The sequence below is a fragment of the Macaca nemestrina genome, chromosome X (assembly GCF_043159975.1).
Source record: "Macaca nemestrina isolate mMacNem1 chromosome X, mMacNem.hap1, whole genome shotgun sequence".
In the NCBI taxonomy this organism is placed as follows: Eukaryota; Metazoa; Chordata; class Mammalia; order Primates; family Cercopithecidae; genus Macaca; species Macaca nemestrina.
Window position 1 is genome coordinate 18,094,376 of NC_092145.1, and position 21,753 is coordinate 18,116,128.

Consider the following 21,753-nt stretch of genomic DNA (forward strand, 5'->3'; position numbering starts at 1 on the left):
AAACCAGTATGTTGATGGGATATCTGCACTTTTATACTTATTTCAGCATTATCTACAATAGCCAAGGTATGGAATTAACCTCAATGTCTGTCAACAGATGAATAGATTGAGAAAATGTGAGATTTTATACACACACACACACACACACACACACACAAAGCCTTACAAAATAAGGAAATCCTGTCATTTGTGATAACATGGATGAAATTGAAGTATATTATGCTAAGTGAAATAAGCCAGGCAAAGAAAAACCAGTATCTTCCAGGGAGTTATAATCTTTTTGCTGGTGGAGGGTGTTGCCTCAATGTTGACTGCAGCTGACTGATCAGGATGCTAGTTGCTGATGGTTGAGATGGCTGTGGCAACTTTTAAAAATAACAATGAGTTCCATGACGACAGAGCCCTCACTGAGCTGGCAGGCCCCTCCATGGATCACTGGCACCAAGGCGCTGTCCAGATCATTCATGTACTGCGAGGGAAGGTGCTGGCTATTTCTCCCTGCTTGATAGCCGACCTGATCTGAATCAAGTGTCACACGTAGTCCCAGTTTGGTCATTCCATCTTCCTTCAGAAGCTTCAGGTGAGGACAGAGAGCAAGGCAAAAAGCCTTGGTAACATGCTCAGTCAATCTACTGTGATCTGCAGGATCACTGAGGCAATTGTGCTGGTCATCATTTTCTAGGAAAAACACCTCTGTCCATCTGATGACTTTACCATTTGCTTTACATTCTGATCCATGGAATATCTTCACATGTGTTATAGTCTCCATGGACTTCCCACCTATAGGACTTACGACACCCTTGCTAACGTTCTTGTCATCATCCACCCATTGGATGTGGATGTGTTCCTGGGGATCCTCTGCGTCCGCCTTCCCACAGTTGATGCTGAAGTCCTTCATCTCTCGCAGTGCCTGCCTCAAGGAATCCATGTTCTCTGCAGTGATCTGGACCATAACGCCATCTTCCATAATACTGGACTTGGCAAGGTATCCAGAAGAGGATTTCAGAGTGCCACTGAACACAAAGAAACTGGCACCAGTCACTTTTCTGGGCTGATTGTGAATACTGATACCCTGGGTCTGATCATTTCCATCATCATTCTGCACATACACAAGATAAGAATCTGCTTTTTCATTGAGGCAGGCACCTCCTGCCAGGACATGCTCATTGGACTTGTTCATGGCTTTCATCATCTCATTTTATCTGTTGCTGGGAATTTTTATGCCGGTTTTCTAAACTTCCATATCAACCACCAACCTTGAACTGACAAGGTATACTGATAATTTCTGAACTCTGCAAGAAGATTCATGATGATATGCCCCATCTCTCCAAATAATGGCTTCTGAGATCTGACACTGAATAGTGGGCATGGATAAAATAGATATTCAGCTCCAAGTCTCAACATCAGATGGATAGGAAACACTTTAGCCCTAGGAGTTTGCCATTTCTGGATAAGAATCCCAAAGAAGTAAGGTGAGGTTGGGAGTACTAGGTCTTGCAATGACTGGTAGGTAGATGTCACATATAAGAATCCACCATATGTCCGGGTGCGGTGGCTCAAGACTGTAATCCCAGCACTTTGGGAGGCTGAGGCGGGCGGATCACGAGGTAAGGAGATCGAGACCATCCTGGCTAACACAGTGAAACCCTGTCTCTACTAAAAATACAAAAAAAAAAAAAAAAAATTAGCCGGGCATGGTGGCAGGCACCTGTAGTCCCAGCTACTCGGGAGGTTGAGGCAGGAGAATGACATGAACCTGGGAGGCGGACCTTGCAGTGAGCCGAGATCACACCACTACACTCCAGCCTGGGTGACAGAGCAAGACTCCATCTCAAAAAAAAAAAAAAAAAAAAAAAAGAAGACAAAAGAATCCACCATGTTTTTTACTGCCAAGGAAACATTGACTAAAGAAGGAGTGTCCCAAGTTGCCCACCATATTCCCTGCCAGAGCATCCTGATAAAGTCACACAAAGTGATTAAAGACATCCTTTGGCAAACACTTTCCATCCGATAGACACTGTAGAAGAATGACTATCTCAGACTGACCCACTGCATGCATTCCCTTGGTTGTAAAACACCAGCACTTCCTGTTCATATAATTTACAATTTTAAGCATTGACAACAAATGTGCATTTAAAACAAATACAGGTGGGTCAGGGCCACCATCCTCCAACTGCTGCATTACTGAAATAAATGTGATGGTTTCTCTTCCACAGTATAGTCTCCTTTTACACCAGTGGAGATGAGAATAGGAACAAGGCCATCTTCAGGAATAAGGCTCACTGCACTTCCAGCAGGACTTCTGACCTGAGAATAGAGGAATATCCATCTCTGCTGGTAGAGGACTGGTAGTTACTGGCTTGACTGGGTCATGTGACACAGCTAGGGTTCCTGCAGAGGAAGTTCCATTCATTGTTAATTTGGCTGCATCAGCAACATCTCTTTTGCTATTTCCACCACATCTCAAGTTACTTCGTCCACTGACTTCTTCACCCTCTCAGTCAACCATAGTGATTAGAATCAGCTACTTCAAAACTCCAGTTAATGTAATATTTTAACTTCCTCCCATGAATCACAAATTTACTTAATGGTATCTAGAATGGTGAATAAGGAAAACCAGAGGTTTTTCTTTTACTTTACCCAGATTCATCACAGGAATCACACTCTATACTAGCTACATATAGCCTTATAAAATATATTTCTTAAGACTTGAAAGTCAAAATATCCCCTTGATCCATGGGCTACAGAATGGATGTTGTGTTAGCAGGCAGTAAAACAATATTCATCTTCTTGTACATCTCTACCAGAGCTCTTGGGTGTATTGTCAATGAACAACAACAATATTTTGAAAGGAATCTTGTTTTTTCTGAGCCGTAGGTCTCAACAGTGGACTTAAAATAATCAGTAAACCATGCTGTAAACAAATGTGCTGTCATCCATGCTTTATTGTTCCATTTATACAGTACAGGTAGAGTTGATTTAATGTGATTCTTAAGGGCTCCAGAATTTTTGAAATGGTAAATGAGCATTGGCTTCAACTTAAAGTCACCAGCTGCATTAGTTTCTAACAAAAGAGTCAGCCTGTCCTTTGAAGCTTTGAAACGAGGCATTGACTTCTACTGTCTAGTTATGAAAGACTTAGATGACATCTTTCTATATAAGGCTGTTCCATCTATATTGAAAATCTGTTGTTTAGTGTAGTCACCTTCCTCAGTTTTCTTAGATAGATCTTCTGGATAACTTGCTCCAGCTTCTACATCAGCATTTGTTGCTTACTTTGTACTTTTATGTTATGGACATGGCTTCTTTCCTTAAACTTCATGAAGCAACGTCTGCTAACTTCCATCTTTTCTTCTGCAGCTTCCTCACTTCTTTCAGACTTCATAGAATTGAAGAGAGTTAGGGCCTTGGCCTGGATTAGGTTTTAGGTTAAGGGAGTGTTGTGGCTGGTTTGATCTTCTATCCAGACCACTAAAACTTTCTTTATATCAGCAATAAGGCTGTTTTGCTTTCTTATCATTTGTGCGTTCACGGGAGTAGCACTTTTAATTTCCTTCAAGAACTTTTCCTTTGCATTCACAATTTGGCTAATGCAAGAAGCATTTCCTTTTGGCCTATATCGGCTTTCAACATGCCTTCCTCACTAAGCTTAATCATTTTTAGATTTTGACTTAAAGTGAGAGACTTGAGACTCTTCCCTTTAACTTGAACACTTCAAGGCAATTGTAAGGTCATTAATTGGGCTAATTTCAATATTGTTCTGTCTCAGGAAATACGGAGTCCCTGAGGAGATGGACAGAGAGGAGAGAATGGCCAGTTGGTGGAGCAGTCAGAACACCTACAACATTTATTGGTTAAGTTTGTTGTCCCATATGGGCACTTTTTATGGTGCACCAAAACAATTAAAATAGTAACATCTAAGATCACTGACCACAGATCTTCATAACAGATATAACAATAATAAAAAAGTATGAAGTGTTGTTATAATATTTTTTCTTTTTTTGAGATGGAGTCTTACTCTGTCACCCAGGCTGGAATGCAGCGGTATGATCTTAGCTCACTGAAGCCTCCGCCTCCCGAGTTCAAGTGATTCTCCTGCCTCAGTCTCCCAAGTAGCTGGGATTACAGGTGCTTCCCACCATGCCTGGCTAATTTTTGTATTTTTAGTAGAGATGGGGTTTTACCATGTTGGCCAGGCTAGTCCCGAACTCCTGACCTTAAGTGATCTACTTGCCACAGCCTTCCAAAGTGCTGGAATTACAGGCATGAGCAACTGCACCTGGTCTGTTGTGATAGTTACCAAAATGTAACACAGAGACATGAAGTGAGCACATGCTGTAGGAAAAATATTGCTGATAGACTTGCTTGATGCAGGATTTCCACAAAACTTCAACTTATTTTAAAAAATGCAAAATCTACAAAATGAAATGAAGCAAATAAAATGAGGTATGACTATACTAAAAACCATTGAATTGTACAACTTAAATGGCTGTGTTTTATAATACCTGAATTAAATCTCAGTAAAGCTGTTACCAAAGAAAGTCTACTGCAATAGCTTGACTGAGTTGCTACTAATAAAGATGGAGATAGGTGGATGAATTTGAGAGGTATTTTCAAGGTAAAATCAACAGGACATGTTGATGGATTTGATGTGGAAGTTGAGAGGAAGGAAAGTATTGAGGATGACTCAAATTCTTAGCTTACACAACTGTAAGTAGCTGTTTTGGTACTCTGATACAAAACACGAGGCGGAGCAAGTCTGAGAGAAGAAATCTAAGTTCACACTTAGGCCAGTTCAATTTCAGATGCCCTTGAGATATCCCAGTGGAGATGTTGAGTTGGACATAAGGGTTTAAGGTTCATGGGAGAAACCTGGGTTGGAGATATAAATCTTTATTTATGCTCCAGAGACACACTGAGCATGAAGATATTGTAAGCCATGGGAATAGATTAAATCATTCGGAGAAAGAGTATGGAGTGGGATGGTAAAAATATCTAGAACAGTGCCCTGGTGAACTTCAATGCTTAATAATCAAGTAAAGGAGGATAAATCTGCAAAGGAGCAATACAAAAGTGGGCAAATAAAACAAAGGGACTGCAGTTTCATAAAAGGCAAGGGCAAAATGTACTTCAAGAAGGAAGGGAAGATTGTCTGTATCAAATGCTACTGAGGGATTGAATAAGATAAGGACTGAAAATTATTTGTTAGACTTAGTGACTTTATTGTCATTGGTGACCTTAGTGAGAACTATTTTAGCAGAGTGGTGTGGGTGGAAGTTTCAAGGACCATACAAAAGACTCACTATTGTATTAGGGCTGGGAGAGCTGGGGAAAGAAATTATCCATAAATGTGTAGGAAGAACATGCTACTGTGATAAATATCAGTGACATATGTTTATTGAATTTCATATGCAGGTTCTTCATGTCAAAACATCTTATTTGTATGCTTTCATAGGATTATCATGTTAGAAATGCTATACTATGAAATAGCCCACAACCTACCTTGGAGGTCTTTATAGACCACTCATGTGTTTCAAGCATCTGTGTTTAAGAAATCTATGCATCAAAATAACTGCTAGAAAAAAAGAAATTAAACATAGTTATGGAAGCCTGAGGAAAAAAGTTACTTCCTTTCACTGGGCCTCAGAGTATTCAAATTTAAAATGATAAAGGTGGACTAGTCCACTTTCAGCTCTCCCATTGTATCAGCATTATCTACGGTCATTCAACTTGTAAATAAGCACCTCTATACCCTCTGTGTTTTCACAGAACACCTCTTTCCTGCCCTAATGAAGAAGACTTGGCTCTTTACAAAGACAATGAGCTTCACCATGCAGCTCTCTCCAATTAAAGCTGCTTGAACTCTAAACAGCAAATTCTGTGATGGATAGGGTCAGGTAGCATAGGGAACCAGCACCATCCTGCCTTCTCATTGCCCTTACCAGGCCATTGCTCCAGCTTCATGAAAAGCCTCACTGCCCATGAAGTTCACACCATCTGCAGATGCCATCTTTTACTCCTTCCCAGGATGATCATCTACCTCGCTTTTGGACACTTTCCTTCATTCACTGAGGACTCTGGTATCTGGCTTACTGGCATCCTCTCTACCTCAATTCCTGGCACCATTGTCCAGTTGGAAGAGCTATTTCACATCCTATACTCACATTCCTTCATCTGCACAGTTCTCAGGGTCACATCCTGGATATTGCCACCTTCCAAAATGGCTTCACCTTGAAGTCATAGATTCATACATTCAATTTTCTGACCAAGACTGCCCATCTTTCAGTCTAGGCCTTCTCCTTGGTCAAGTCTTTTCTCCAGGTTTCAATGCATTCTGTTCATGACTCTACCTTATTACTTACTAGATCATATTGAAAGTCTGTTAATATATCTGTTTCCCATGAGTACCTGGAGAGAAGAAACTGTTTTAGTCAGCCTGTAGGCCTAGTATACGGCACGTGGTAAGCACTCAAATCTGAATAGATGTTTCTGAGTGACGTTTGTATTCAAAGCACTGTGCTTGGTATTTGAGATCTACCCAAAGCTGAGTGAAAATAGGTTTTGACTGCAAGAAGCTTAGAGACCAATAGAAGATGTAAGATAAATGAATTAAAAACAAAATTTCAAGGTGGAAAGCGAGAGGGGCCTCAAGAACTATAAAAATAAAATTCTATAAGATTGCTAATGCAAGAAAGGTGCAGATGGAGAGACACAAAAGATACTGCTTCTGTGAGGGGATCAGAGGCACTTCACAGAGGATGTGACATCTGAGCTAATTTGGAAGAATGGGTTGGGATTTGGATATATGTAATTCTAGGAAAAGAGAACAGCATGAGGAAAGACACTAAGTTACAAAAGCACAAGGTGTATCTAAGGATCAACTGATTTAATTGGAGCAAACGGTATGTGAGGAGAAAATGAAAACAACTAAGTTAACCTAATTTTAGAACAACTTATCTGCCCATTTTGATGTTATTTTGGCAGTTGGTAGCCATAGGTACAGTTCCTTGGTGTCTGATTTATCAGTTAACCCTTAAGCCACATACCTTTCTTCAAAAGAATATTTCAAGGATCAAAAAGGCTCTTACAAAGGCTTTTCATCCAAGATGATATTTATTATTCCTACCTAAGCTTACCTTCTTTTTTATAAACATGGTCATTGTTTCCTATAACAACGTGATAAACAGGTTTGTTTATTTTGTAAAGGAAGGTAAGGCCAAACAACAAAGATGGGAATCATTTTCAATTCTTTAAATACTTTAGATGATATTTTATTTCTATGAACATATTTTCCTGTTATTGTAAATTTATACTAAGTAAATAATGATGGCATTAACTGGCATTCTTGGTGTGCTTTTGATCATCTTTCTCAAAAAGCAACTGCCAAGAGAATTTTCTAACAGACATCACTTAACCACTAAGTGGCTGCAAGTGTTAAAGGCAATTAAGCAATCATTATTTAAGAAACACAATGAAAATTACCTAGTTTCTCTACTAAAGAACTTAAAGCATATTACACACACACATACACTCATACCACAGAGTCCTTGGATGTATTATTTTACCGTACATTTTAAAAACTGGACCAGGTCTTTATCCTCAGAGGTATTGATTCTAATCTTATTAAGAGCCCTCAGGCCAGGGATTCACTTCAGAATTCTGGCTCTGCCCCTTATTATATGTGTGACCTTGGGCAAGTTACATAACCACTCTGAGTCTCTCAGTTTCCACATTAGTAACAAGTAGATAATTTCACCTCCTTCATAGGGGTTTTGTGAGAATTAAATTAGACAATGCGTGCAAAGTGTTTAAGCACAATGCCTGACATATAAAACCTGCTCAATAATTGGTAACTGCATTGTTATTATAGACAAAAATAGACTTTTTGGCAAACAAATCTATTTTACATAATGGATTTGTATCTGCACGAAAAAAAAAACACAAAAAACAAAAAAACACCTCTATATCAAACTGAACTGCCCTTAGTATTAGGTTCCTGTACATATCCTGTCTTTTACATCACTATATAACTAAACTATTGCCAGATTTAGGATGATTCTAGTTTTGAGATGTTTTTAAACTCAGCCTGAATGGATCATATATTCTTCTTTTTTATTTATTTATTTATTTATTTATTTATTTTTGAGACGGAGTCTGGCACTTTCACCCAGGCTGGAGTGCAGTGGCGTGATCTCGGCTCACTGCAAGCTCCGCCTCCCGGGTTCACGCCATTCTCCTGCCTCAGCCTCCCGAGTAGCTGGGATTACAGGCGCCCGCCACCACGCCCGGCTAATTTTTTTGTATTTTTAGTAGAGACGGGTTTTCACTGTGTTAGCCAGGATGGTCTCCATCTCCTGACCTCATGAATCACCCACCTCGGCCTCCCAAAGTGCTGGGATTACAGGCGTGAGCCACCGTGCCCGGCTGCTTCTTTTAATAATACATCAAGCTCAAACTTTTCCAATGCATTCTTTTCTTTTTATTCTCATGAAACAGGCACCTTTTTCCCGTAATTTCAATACAAATGTCAAAACAAAATGACATTTACTAGTCCCTGATCTGATCCACATGCTAAACTGGTCAGTCCACATCTAAGTACACAGGCAAAACTGCTGAGCTCTTTGCAACCACTGGCATACCTCCAGATTCCCAACAAGGACATACAGTTCTCCTTCACTGACTGAATAGGGAGCTATGTTGAGGCACTGATGAAACTGGCAAAGTATAAATTATCAAGCTCTCTCTTGCCTCCCTTGCTTTTTAGAAAATACTACATATTTTCATAAACCAACATATTACTGAATGAAGTAAAGGAGGTGGGTGGTAAATAGAGATTATATTTCCCTTCCTGCATCAGGCATAAGACTTAGAAAACTTATGGCTATTCCCCTTTACCTGCCCCAAGCATACACATGGACCCCACCCAACCAACCTCTGCACCCCCTCTCCCCCTAAAAAAATGTTATGTAGAAACTTGGAATAGCCCTGTCTGGCTGGAATGGGAGTAATTATGTAATATCTTAGGGTTTAGAAATTGAGTTCAAGTCAATTCAACATTTATTGAGCATCTAGGCTGTAAGACTATTCTGTGCTTTATATTGAGGGGAATATAAAACTAGGTAAGGTTATGATTTCTACGTTCAAGAAATATGACAAATGAATTTTTATCCAGAGCAGTTATTCACTGTTTCTGCCTGGATTAGCTGACATCTGTTTGAGCCCTACCTAAAATCTTCTGTATTGGGGGATTTTAATAATGAAAGCAAAATAGAAGATGACCACCAGAGAGGGGAAAACACGGAAAGATAGCAGATCTACCATAACAAATCCAATCAGATTGCAACATAAGTGAGGATTGTGGATGCTGAAACCAACTTTAAAGGCAACATAAAGTGGTAAGAGGGGCTCTGGGATCAGTCAAACATGTGTTCCGATCCCACTATACCAGTAACTAGCTGAAATCTTTAAGCAAATGATTCAACCCCTCAGAATCTGCTTTCTTTCTGTAAAATAGTAATATTAATAATATGATTACCTGATCCATAAGATTATTTTGAGGCTTAAATAAATTAATGCAGATAAAGCACAATCCCTGGCATATAGTAAGTGCTCTGAAATATTAACTATTAATATTATTATGATTAAGGCTTCAAGCCTTTCTGGTGAAAATGTACTGCTTAAAAGCTCACCTTAGGAAAAGAGACTTGTTTCTGAGACATCACTATCACTAGGAAGCCAGGAAAATCTTACCCAATCAGGGTCTGAATATAGCTGTACTTGAAAATTAAGGTTAGACCTAGAAAATCCAAAAAGGAAGCCACTGCTTTTTTCACCCCTTAAATAGAGATGCCTGCAATGTTCTGTCCCAGCACAATTTATTCCAGCTATCACAACCCAAATATACACTCAATAAACACTTCTGTCAATTTGCCCTGGCATCACCCCTAAAACACTTAAAATGTGGAATATGCTATTAGTACATGTTATCTTCTCCAGCTTATTTCTAGCTTGTGTGTTCATCAACATCATCAAGACACACCCCTCCTCTTCCTTTTTTGAGACAGAATCTTGCTCTGTCACCCAGGCTGGAGTGCAGTGGCGCAATCTCAGCTCACTGCAACCTACGCCTCCCGGGTTCAAGCGATTCTCCTGCCTCAGCCTCCCAAGTAGCTGGGACTACAGGCGCCTGCCACCATGCCCGGCTAATTTTTGTATTTTTTTTAGTAGAGATGGGGTTTCACCAGATTGACCAGGCTGGTCTCGAATTCCTGACCTTGTGATCCACCCACCTCGGCCTCCCAAAGTGCTGGGATTACAGGCGTGAGCCACCATGCCCAGCTATACCCCTCCTGTTCCTACACACACACACACACACACACACACACACACACTCTCTCTCTCTCTCTCTCTCTGAGGCTCTGTCACTGTGCTGAGCACTTCATACTAAAATGCCCAAGCCCCAGTCCATGACTCAAGGTGGATCTCTCTGTCCAGTTTGCAAGATAGGATATACTCAGCAAACAATAGCTTAGGATACCTTAGTGCCCACTGGAAGCCAATGAACAGTATAGAAAGTAAGGTCTGCAGGGCTCCAGAGGAGACAGAGGCTGAAATATTCCCTGGCTTAAAGGCCTTCCAATGCTTCCCATCTCACTTGGAGTAAAATCCAATGTCTTTACCGTGGTTTGAAAGGCTCTGTACAATCAGGCTCCTTCCAAGTTGTCCAGCTTTATCTCCCCCCAATTCTGTACCCACTGGCTCTACTCCAGCCACAATGGCCTCCTTGCTGTCTGTTCAACAGGCCAAGCATGTTGCACCTAGGGGCCTTTGCAGTGGCCATTCTTTCTGTCTATAAATTTCTGTCTCCTGATCTTTGCATGGCTGATTCCTTGTCTCTGCTCAGGTCTTAATTCAATGTCTCATCCTCAGAGAGGCCTTCCCTGACCCCTTATTTAAAAGACTTGCCCCTTCCCCCACCCCTGTCACTTCCTATCACATCATCCTCTTTTATTATCTTCATAGCTCACTACTCTTTAGCCAAAATGGCCTCTTCTTGATTGTTTTCCTTCCTGCCTCTGGGTCTTTGCATATGGTATTTACTCTCCATGGAATGCCCTTCCCCTTCTCTTCATGTGGCTCTTTCTCAATCTTCAGATTTCAGCCGAAGTTTCACCTCCTCAGAAAGGACTTCCCTGATTACTTAATATAAAGCAGCCCATTCCATCCCCCTGAAACACTACCATTAGTCCCCATCAGCGGCCTTTTCACTTCCTTCATGACACCATGGCAATCTGCAATATTATACGTATCTGTTTTCTTTCTACTCTCACCCTAGACTAAAAGTTCCACGAGGACAGGGATTTTTGTCTGCTTTGTTCACCACTGGGGTTGTCAGGGAAGACTTCACTGAGAAGGTGAAATTTGAGAAAAGTCCTGAAGATGGGGCTAGTACTACTGTTACTAATACATTGAGTGCAGATATCCTATCTGACTTTTAAAGCCCTCCATAACCTGGACAGACCTTATCTAGATAGTCATTTTTCTCACTCATCCACTAGGACACACTGTGCAATCGCATCAGACCTGTCTCTCACTTATTCCTACCTAGAAAGTCTTTCATATTTCCTGACCACAATCTTTAAAATGCCATAATAGAGGTATTATCATTACATTCATTTTAACCATGATGAAACTGAGGCTCAGAGAGGTTAAATAACTTGTCTAATTTCACACAGCCAGTAAGTGCTGGAGCAAGATTGGACCCCAAATCTATTTGAACTTCAGAGCCTGTATTCTTAAAATACTACAGGATGCCAAAAACATAAGAGAATAGGCAGCGTAAAGAGAGCAAAACAGATCCTCAATTAACTCAAGTCTGTCTGATTCCAAAGTTTGCTCATAACCTCTATGTAGGGTCACATATGTCCAGGTTTGTCTTGAAAAATCGTGGCTTACTTCTGTTTTCCCAGCCTAATTATCAGATTATCAGCAGTGTACCCTTTCACTCTCAATTGTAACTTTAAGAAGATTGCATATATATATATATGTTTTTTTTTTTAGATGAAGTCTTGCTCTGTCACCAAGGCTGGAGTGCAACGGTGTGATCTCAGCTCACTGCAACCTCCACCTCTAGGGTTCAAGCGATTCTTCTGCTTCAGCCTCCCGAGTAGCTGGGTTTACAGGCATGTGCCACCACACCCAGCTAATTTTTGTATTTTTAGTAGAGATGGGGTTTCACCATGTTGGCCAGGCTGGTCTCGAACTCCTGACCTCAGGTGATCCACCCGCCTCAGCCTCCCAAAGTGCTGGGATTACAGGCATGAGCCACCACGCCCAGCCAGAAGATTGCATATTTTACACTTAACAGTACATCTGGCCTTCCCAACTCTCACAGTGCCGTTTCTCTCACTGTTGAGAAATTAAGAAAAATGAAAAAAGAAAAAAAAGTTCTTCTTTTGTGTTTTCTGGCACCACATTTCCATTATGGAAATGAATTGTGTTTTCCATATGTTACATTAGCATTCCTTGAAAACCATATTTGACAATAAGGGTATAGGAAGGAATGCATCTGTATGAGCAATAAACATTGGTTGAATACTATCAGAAAATAGTAAAAATAAGTCAAAATTGGTTTCAATAAATGGTCTGTCATTATAACCCTTAATACTCATTGAGAGTTTCATAGGTGTTAGTCATTTTACAAGCATCACTCCAATCAATCTTCACAAGAACTATCATCATCTCCATTCTTTTGTTTTTATATTTTACTTTTTTAAAATGGTAAATAAAAATTATATATATTTATGGAGTATAATGGGATATTTTGATATATGTATGCATTGTGGGATGATTAAATCAAGCTAATTAACATATTCATCATATCATATACTTAACATTTTTTGGTGATAAGAACATTTAAGATTTACTCTCTTAGCAAATTTCAAGTAGACAATAAAATATTATTAAGTATAGTCACCATGCTGTATATTAGATCTCTGGCACTTATTTCTCCTAGCCGAAATTCTGTACCTTTTGACCAGCATCTCCCCATTCCCTCTCTCACACCCAGACCCCAGCCTGTGGTAACTATCATTCTATTTTCTACTTCTATGAGTGTGAAGTTTTTAGATTTCACATATAATTGAGATCATGCAGTATTTGTCTTTCTGTGCCTCGCTTTTTTCACTTAGTATAATGTTCTTCGGGTTCATCCATGTTCTCAAAAAGGACAGGATTTTCTTATTTTCCAAGGCTGTATAGTATTCCCTTGTGTGTGTGTGTGTGTGTGTGTGTGTGTGCGCGCATGTATGTAACATATAAAGAAAATGCAACACACACACATATATATATGGACACTTAGGTTGATTCCATATCTTGGCTATTGTGAATGGTGCTGCAACAAACACGAAAGTGCAGATAACTCTTTGACATGCTGATTTCATTTCCTTTGGATATATATCAAGAAATGAAATTGCTGGATCATATTGTAGTTCCATTTTTAATTTTTTGAGAATCCTCCATACTGTTTTCCTTAATAGCTGTGCTAATTTGCATTTCTACCAACAGTGTGCAAGGGTTCCCTTTTCTCCACATCCTTGCCAACACTTGTTACTTTTTGTCTTTTTTTTTTTTTTTTTCTTGAGATAGAGTCTCACTCTGTTGCCCAGGCTGGAGTGCAGTGGTGCGATCTTGGCTCACTGCAACCTCCATGTCCCAGGTTCAAGTGATTCTCCTGCCTCAGCCTCCCGAGTACCTGAAATTACAGGCACGTGCCACCATGCCCAGATAATTTTTGTATTTTTAGTAGAGACAGAGTTTTTCCATGTTGACCAGGCTGGTCTTGAACTCTTTACCTCAGGGGATCTGCCAGCCTTGACCTCCTGACGTGCTGGGATTGCAGGCATGAGCCACTGCACCTAACCTCTTTTGTCTTTTTGATAGATACTCTTCTAACAGGTGTGAGGTGATATCTCACTGTGGTTTTAATTTGCATTTCCCTGATGATTAGTGATGTTGAGCACTTTTTCATATAGCTGTTAGGTAGTCTATGTCTCCTTTTGATAAATGCCTATTCAAATGTTTTGTCCACTTTTTAATTGGGTTATTTGGTTTCTTGCTATTGAGTTCTTTGAGTTTCTTATATATTTTGGATATTAACCCCTTATCAAGTGTGTAATTTGCACACTTTTTTCTTATCATTAACCCCATTTTAAAGATAAAACAACTTGAGGTTCAGGGAAGTAAAGTGACTTACCCAAGGTCCCAAACTTGCTAAGTGGCAAAGCTAAAATTCAAACCCAAATCAATCTGATTCTGAAGCCTACATGTTTAACCACAGGGGTGTACTACCCCTACTACATTGCATTACCTCATAACTGCATTCAAAAGTCAAAATCAGCTGGGCGCAGTGGCTCATGTGTGTAATCCCAGCACTTTGGGAGGCCGAGTCAGGCAGATCACTTGAGGTCATGAGTTCGAGATCTGGGCAACATGGTGAAACCCCGTCTCTACTAAAATTACAAAAATTAGCTGGGCATGGTGGCATGTGCCTGTAATCCCAGTTGCTTAGGAGGCTGAGGCACGAGGATTGCTTGAACCCAGCAGGTGGAGGTTGCAGTGAGCCGAGATCGTGCCATTGCACTCCAGCCTGGGCAACAGAGTGAGGCTTCATCCAAAAAAAAAAAAAAAAAAAAGTCAAAATCACTACAGAATGCCCAATATTTATCACACAAAAGAAATATAAAAAGAAATGACTTCCCTAAAGTCTTACTCAAGCACCTTTATTGATACATAAAGATTTCTATGATCTCCCTCCCTAATTATAGAAATGTAGCTAATGAAAAAATAGCAAAACGTACAATGAAATGTTGTGTATTCAATCTCCTCTTTGCCTTTGTGACTGTATCCCTACCCAAGGCCACACAAGGGAAGGAGCCCAAGTAGAGCTCTCCAGCAAATTTGCAGTTGGGGAGTGAATGGAACATGATGTGGTACAAGCCCCAATTGTCCCGCCTTCCTGCAAACAGTCACTATATTCATCTCTACCCACATCTCTGAACACCTGCTATGTGCTCACAACACTGGGCCAGTCACTGAGGATATAGAGGTGAAAAAAAGACAGTTTCCATGTTTGAGTCCCCGGTTCCTGTGTTTAGAGGACGGAGGGAGAAGAGAAGAGGAACGGTGCAAAAAAGACCAGTATAAGAGCGTCATTCCTCCTCAGAACTCCCTTAGCACATTTTTTGTACCTCTTTTCTGGCACTTTCACTTATTTTCTAACTGCTATTTTATAGAGAGGCAGTGTAGTGAAGTAGCAAGCAGGGAGCTTGCCAACCACACTTGGCCTTAAATTCCAGTTTCTCTACTTGAGCAGTTGGGTGACCTTGAATAAGTCATTTAACCTCCTTTGACCTCAGTTTCCTCACCCAGAAAATGAGATTTATAATATCTATCTTACAGGATTGTTGAAAGGAGTCAATTGGAAAGGTACTTTTGTAAAGTGCCTCACAAGGGACCAGGCACGTAGTAGTTATTCAATAAAGAGCACCACTTAATGTTCTTATGACATGTTTTATCTCCTGTACTAGCAGATAAGCTCCTTGTAGGCTCTACCTAAATGTATTTATCTGTGAATCCTCAGAATATTGAGCACATGGTCTTGCATATAAGAAACTCAATAATAGCTATAGAGAGAATCAAAGAATGAACAAATTATTATAGTTCAAGTACAGTAATCTGTGATCAAAAGTATTACAAACAATGTAATTATAATTTCAGGGATTCAAAGAAGGGCAGAAACACATGTAGTTACAGAAGGCAAAAGAGAAAATGAAGGGTCAGGAAAAACTTTAAGTGAAAGATGGATATTGCTAGTGGAAGAAATGACATGGAAAACATTTCGGCCTGAGGGGGTTTAAGCCCATGTCTGTCTGGCTTCAATGTCTCACTGTTCCCAAAGTTATGCCAGACCATCCCTCCTATAGCTAAAGTGTAAAGTTGTGGCATACTAAAAAGCCAAGAAACATAAGTCCTAGTCTGTCAAAGACTTGTGTTATCTTAGGCCTGGTACGTCACCTCTCTAAGCCTAAAGTTCCTCATCCGTAAAATTAGGACTTAAAAACAAGGAAGTCTATCTCCATAGTTATTTAGAGACATGTGCTCCACAAATGGCAGCTGCAATTTCTATTCTATTTTCTTCCCAGTGTTGCAAATGAATCTGCTCACGTACACTTCAAATTCGGCAAAGCAAGTCCAACACATATGTGTACTAAGTTGGCCAGGCATCCTAGTTGCCTGGCATGTTTGATTTTGCATAAAGCTTTGTATGTTGCTTTTTAGGCCAGTTTTGACAAATGCTATAAGATCTTGGAGCATCTGAACTCTTTTTGGCATGACTGGAACTTCACACTGCATGAAGTTGTGGTAAAATGATATTGCTGGGTAATTTTATAAGACTTTAGGATCATTAACAAACTTTGGGAAACATTTCCTCTAAAGGAAAATAAAATGAACTAAAAGCTGGCCAAAATGCTGATTCAGCTTGCTGATAGCAGTCCTGATGAAGAAAGTGAGAGTATTGCCATCATGCAGTAAACAAGGAGCCACACTTAGAAGGCGATGACATGGGCACCAATGGGGAGCTTTGCCTGTTCATTTTTATATCCAGCATTTTTGGCTTCAAGGTAAATAAAGCTATAGACTATATCAGACAAAAAGGAGGGAACTTCCAGAACCATGATGATATATTAAATTCCATCCCAGGCTCAATAAACTATGACTTATAAGGCTTGTAAAATCTTTACAGGGCTCCTGACAACTCCACATGTGCTGATGACCAGAAGAATGGAACCTTTTGCAAAACATCTGCTAAATCATGCATCTTGGCTTGAATTTTTCTGTCTGCCCATGATGACAAAATACAGAGTGAGTGGAGTGCATTGAGATTTGAGGGAGTAGATGTGGGTGTTTCTGCACAATATAGAGGCTGCTTATTTAAAGTAGCATTTCGTCATAGCTTCCATCTGTAAGATGCATTTTTGACCATATTGGATAAAAGCTGCTCTCTCTTAACTTTAGCCATGCCTGAACAACATGACTTTGTTCGTCACATATTGAATTATATTAAGGGTCTATTAGAAGACACAAAGCTTCTAGTAAGTTCTGAAAAACATGAGCTTGAATAGATTACACTCAGCAGGCTAAAAGAGTTTCCTAATAATTTTAAGTGGAGTTCACGTCTAGATAGGAAAAAAACAGACTTTCGCAGACAAGCAAATAGTTTTCCATTGTCCAGAAAAGTTGCAAATAAGAGTGATTGGAACTTTTTCACATCATGCTGAGTTTTGCTTCAGGACTCAAATGCTTGTGGGGTGAGAACATCATTGAGAAGTGAGCTGATAAAAGGGTCTTTCCTCTTTCACCTTTCCAATGCTATGTTGTGAATTTTCAAGGTTTTAAATAGTATATTGCTCAGATGTTTGGCATGCGAGTAAGGAAAAAAAGGAATTAAAATGGTGTTCTTCTTTCTCTCCACTCTCCTCTCAGCTTTTACTAACTGCTTCACTTGCTGGCCTCACAGGACTGTGCAGTGTGGGAGAAGAAACATGCTTGGGTGGGACCCCTGAAACTGAAGTCAATATCTTCCACCCCTCCAATCTCTAATCATATCCTTTGGATTGAGACTAGCCGGGTTTAACAATGGTGCCACCTTTCCAACTGTCCATTGAATTTGCTTAGTTGATTACCTTCTAAAAATACTGGAGCAGGAGAAGGTGGTTTCCACTGTGTCTGATTACAAGCACAAGAGAAAATTTCCACTGGCCCCTATCTCAGAAGAATGGATCCAATTGGAAAGCAACCAAATCCTAAAGTTCAGTGGCCATTTACTAAGCATCTACCACATACCAGGCACCATGTTTGGCCCAGTATGTAGGTACAGCAGTAAAGAGGTGGCATGAGCATGAACTCATGAAGTTCAGTAGAGCAGATAGGCAAACAACCAGATTAAGTGCAAGACAGAGGGATAACTGCTATGATAGGGGGTACAAAGGTGAGGCTGATATAGTCTGTGCTCACAGGGAGCTCAGGGCCTAGTGGGAGATATGTACTAGCAAATAAACAATTACAATACAGAGTGATAGTCTATGGGAGAAGGGAGCTCAGGGACTGTGGGGGCACAGAAGAGAAGATGACTCCTTCCTCTATTTGGGGGAGATGGAAAAGTGCTTCACATAGGACGTATCATTAAACCAGATCCTGAAAAATGAAATGGTTCAGGAAGTAGGGAGTTTAGGACCACAGCATACTAGCAATCACAATTTTCCACCTTCAAGTGACTGTGACCTTTGAGTAATGACGGATGTAATCTTCACACAAAGAGCAGTAAAGAGTTAAATCTCACTTCTGCCAGTCCTTTTAAGGTTCTTGCAATCCCAGGGGAGGAAGGACTCTAATCCTGCCTCATAGCAGTAGTAGGAATGCTTCAAAGGGAGGAAACTAAGAAACATCAAAGACAGGGTGTGTTTCTGGGTAAGGGGAAAGAGCCCTGGGTTTGAGTTCCAGCTCCACTACTAACTAACTAAATAATTAAATAAATAACTCCATGATCTTCAAGAAAACTTTGGACTTTCTCTCAGACTCAGTTTCTTGATCTGTAGAATGGTAATAATCTTGTCTGCCTCTCAATGTGGTTATGAGGATCAACTGGAATGATACAGGGAAGGGGCTTTGTAAACTATAAAGCCTCATACGAATGTTAGCTATTGTTTCCTAGAAGGGGAGTGGTGGCCAGAGGTCAGGGGAGCAATTGGGGTTTATTCCTGGTCTCCTCTACCAGGAAGTTGGTCTTTTTTCAGTGAAACAAGCAGGCTTCCTGAGGGAAATGCACAGCCCTTTCCATCATTCATGCAGAGAGTGAGAGAGAAAATAGTGACCTGTGTGGCCAGGCAGCCTGGACGGCCGCGTTCGTGGTCTGAGGGATGCAGTGAGTCCTGCTGTCTTGGTCTGGAGGACAACAGAAAGTACCCAGAAATCCACACAGCATAGTAAAGATTCAGACCAACTCAGAAGGAAAGGAGATGGGAAAGCTAAAACAGATAGAAGCTGAACAGGTAATAAAGAGCACTGTTAAGAGAGTGTGGGGGAAGCAAAGGCCTAACAAAGTAGAGCCAGCATAGCAAAGTGGTTAAGAGCACAGACTTCAGAGCACAAAACCCTGGATCTCAAGACCCATCATGCAAGCTTAGATCAAGTGGCAAATTGGTTTACTAGCTTACTAGTTTTCAATGATACACTGCCTCCCTGAACATGTCTTCCCTTCCTGTCCCATTTACCTTGGACTTGGCCATATAACCTGCTATGGTAAAAGGAATATGAGTGGACATCACATATGCTACATATAAGCAAGGGAAAGTTTTAAATGGGTGCCATGGTTAGAATGTGTACCCCAAAAATTCATATGTTGAAATTCTAACACTGAAGGTGATGGTACTAAGAGGTGGAGCCTTGGGAGGTGATTAAGTCATGAGGGCAGAGCCTTCATGAATGAGATTAGTGCCTTAATAAAAGAGGCCCCAAGGGAGTTCATTCACCCTTTTCAACATGTGAGGACACAGCCAGAAGGTACTGTCTATGAACCAAAAACAGTCCCTTGCCAGACAATGAATCTTCCAGAGCCTTGATCTTGGACTTCCCAGCCTCCAGAACTGTGAAAAATAAATTTCTGTTGTTTATAACCACCCAGTCTATGGTAGTTTTGTTAGAGCAACTTGAATAGACTAAGACAATGAGCTTGCATAATTTGACTCTGCCCCTTTTATTCCTGTCCATGAAAATAGCATGCCTCACATAGTGGCTATGCTTTCAGCCTGGATTCCAGAATGAGAAGAGTTGTGGGGCCAAGCACAGCCAAACTGAGTAAGAGCCCAGCAGATCTACACCTGAACTGCAGCCTTCACATAATGTAAACAAGAAATAAATGGGAGTTTAACTTAAGGGTCCACAAACTACAGCCAATGAGGATAAATATGGCCCACAACTGTTTTTGTACAGCCTGTGAGCTAAAAATGACCTTTACATTTTAAAAAGGTTGAAAACACATCAAAAGAAGAACGATATTTCATGGCACATGAAAGTTCCATGAAATTCACATTTACGTGTTTATCAATCAAGTTTTTTGGTACACAGTCATGTTTATCTGTTTACACAGTATATATGGCCACTTTTGTGCCACAATGGGAGAGTTGAGTAGTTGTGACACAGACTGTATGGCCTACAAAGATTAAAATATTTACTATCTGGGCCCTTTTTAAAAAAAATTGCCAGACTCTAGTTTAAGCCCAGAGATATTGGGATTATTTGTTTGTAACCCAAGCAAAGATAACTAATACAGTAAAATGCTTAAGTTCACCAAACCTCAGTTTTCTCATCTGCTAAATGGAAACAAAAATAGAACCAACATCATTGAGTTTTTAGAAAATTAAATAATATAGTGCGTTTAAAACACTTAAGATGATGCCTGGCACTTAGTAAGCATTCATAATTATTATTAAGGGGTTGTAAGCTTCCTACAGCAACTATGAGAAGAAAGGAGAAAGACAAATGAAAGGAAAACAGAAGATGAGAACAAATGTAATAAATTGTCAAGTTAACTTCAACTAGTTCATAAATCTGTTTCAAAATCATTCACGAGGTGTATCTTGTTCATCAGATCTCATTCAGGCTCAAGTCACAGGTTAAGAGCCCCCACAGGTACATTGTTAATGTCAAAAATGTCTTCCCCTGACTATCTTTCTGCTCCTTGGGCTAGTCCCCAGATGGTAATCCATCTGGGACCCTCCTACTTGATAGCAAAAAAATTGTTGAAGGGAAAATGAATAATACCCTGAAAAGGAATGGTCACACTGAATGAGGATTGATAGTGCAGCCGAATCCTAGTGGTTAGAAAATTGTACATAAATTATTTCAATACAGTTTTGCTCCTTAACATACACACACACACACACACACACACACACACACACACACACACACAGACAGACAGATAGATAGATAGATAGATAGATAGATAGATAGATAGATAGATATAGAGAGAGTCATCAATATAAATCATCATGTTCCATGCTTACTCTGTTGAGATCTTCATTCTCTGGGAGCCTAGAAGAAAAAAGCAGCACAAAGATTTAAAGGGTGATCACGAAGGGCTTCAGAGGGCATTTCAGGGCCCTTTGGATCTCAGAAGAGAAAATACATTAAAATCCTTTAGAAAAGAACAAAAGTGCTAGACCATTCTACTCCACTGTTTCTGGAGCCCTGGGAGACCTTTCTAAAATTAAATTAATTCCCCCTCTCTCTTTCAAAAAGCAGATCCAGTGGCAAGCCTATGTGAGCCACCTGATTCAACTCCACATTTTCCCTGGCGTAATCTATGCTAGGCAGAATATTGAAAAGAATTCCCAAAGTAGTAGAGTTTGAGTTAATTACTTACTTTATTTAACTTCTACAGTTCTAAAACTGAAGTGTCTCATAGGTGATCTTTTGAAGGCTAGATGATGTGGAAATATTTTAGTCATTGGCCAAATATTTTGTTCTTTTCTCCTTTTCCAGATGTAAAATCCATTAGTTGCTAAGGCTGCCTCTGTGTTGCTGTAAAATGGGAACCAGAATGCTTTTCTCAGAAATATTAGATACTCCAAAAGTTTCTTTGGAAGCTCACCATTCAGAGCATCTGTAACATAAGGCTGAAAACTCAAAGGT

General features: G+C 40.1%; 1 pseudogene; it reads right to left on the reverse strand.

The window, feature by feature from the left end:
- Nucleotides 1–325: 325 nt before the first annotated feature.
- On the reverse strand, nt 326–6,010 carry LOC139360661 (zinc finger FYVE domain-containing protein 9-like; annotated as a pseudogene).
- Nucleotides 6,011–21,753: the final 15,743 nt, after the last annotated feature.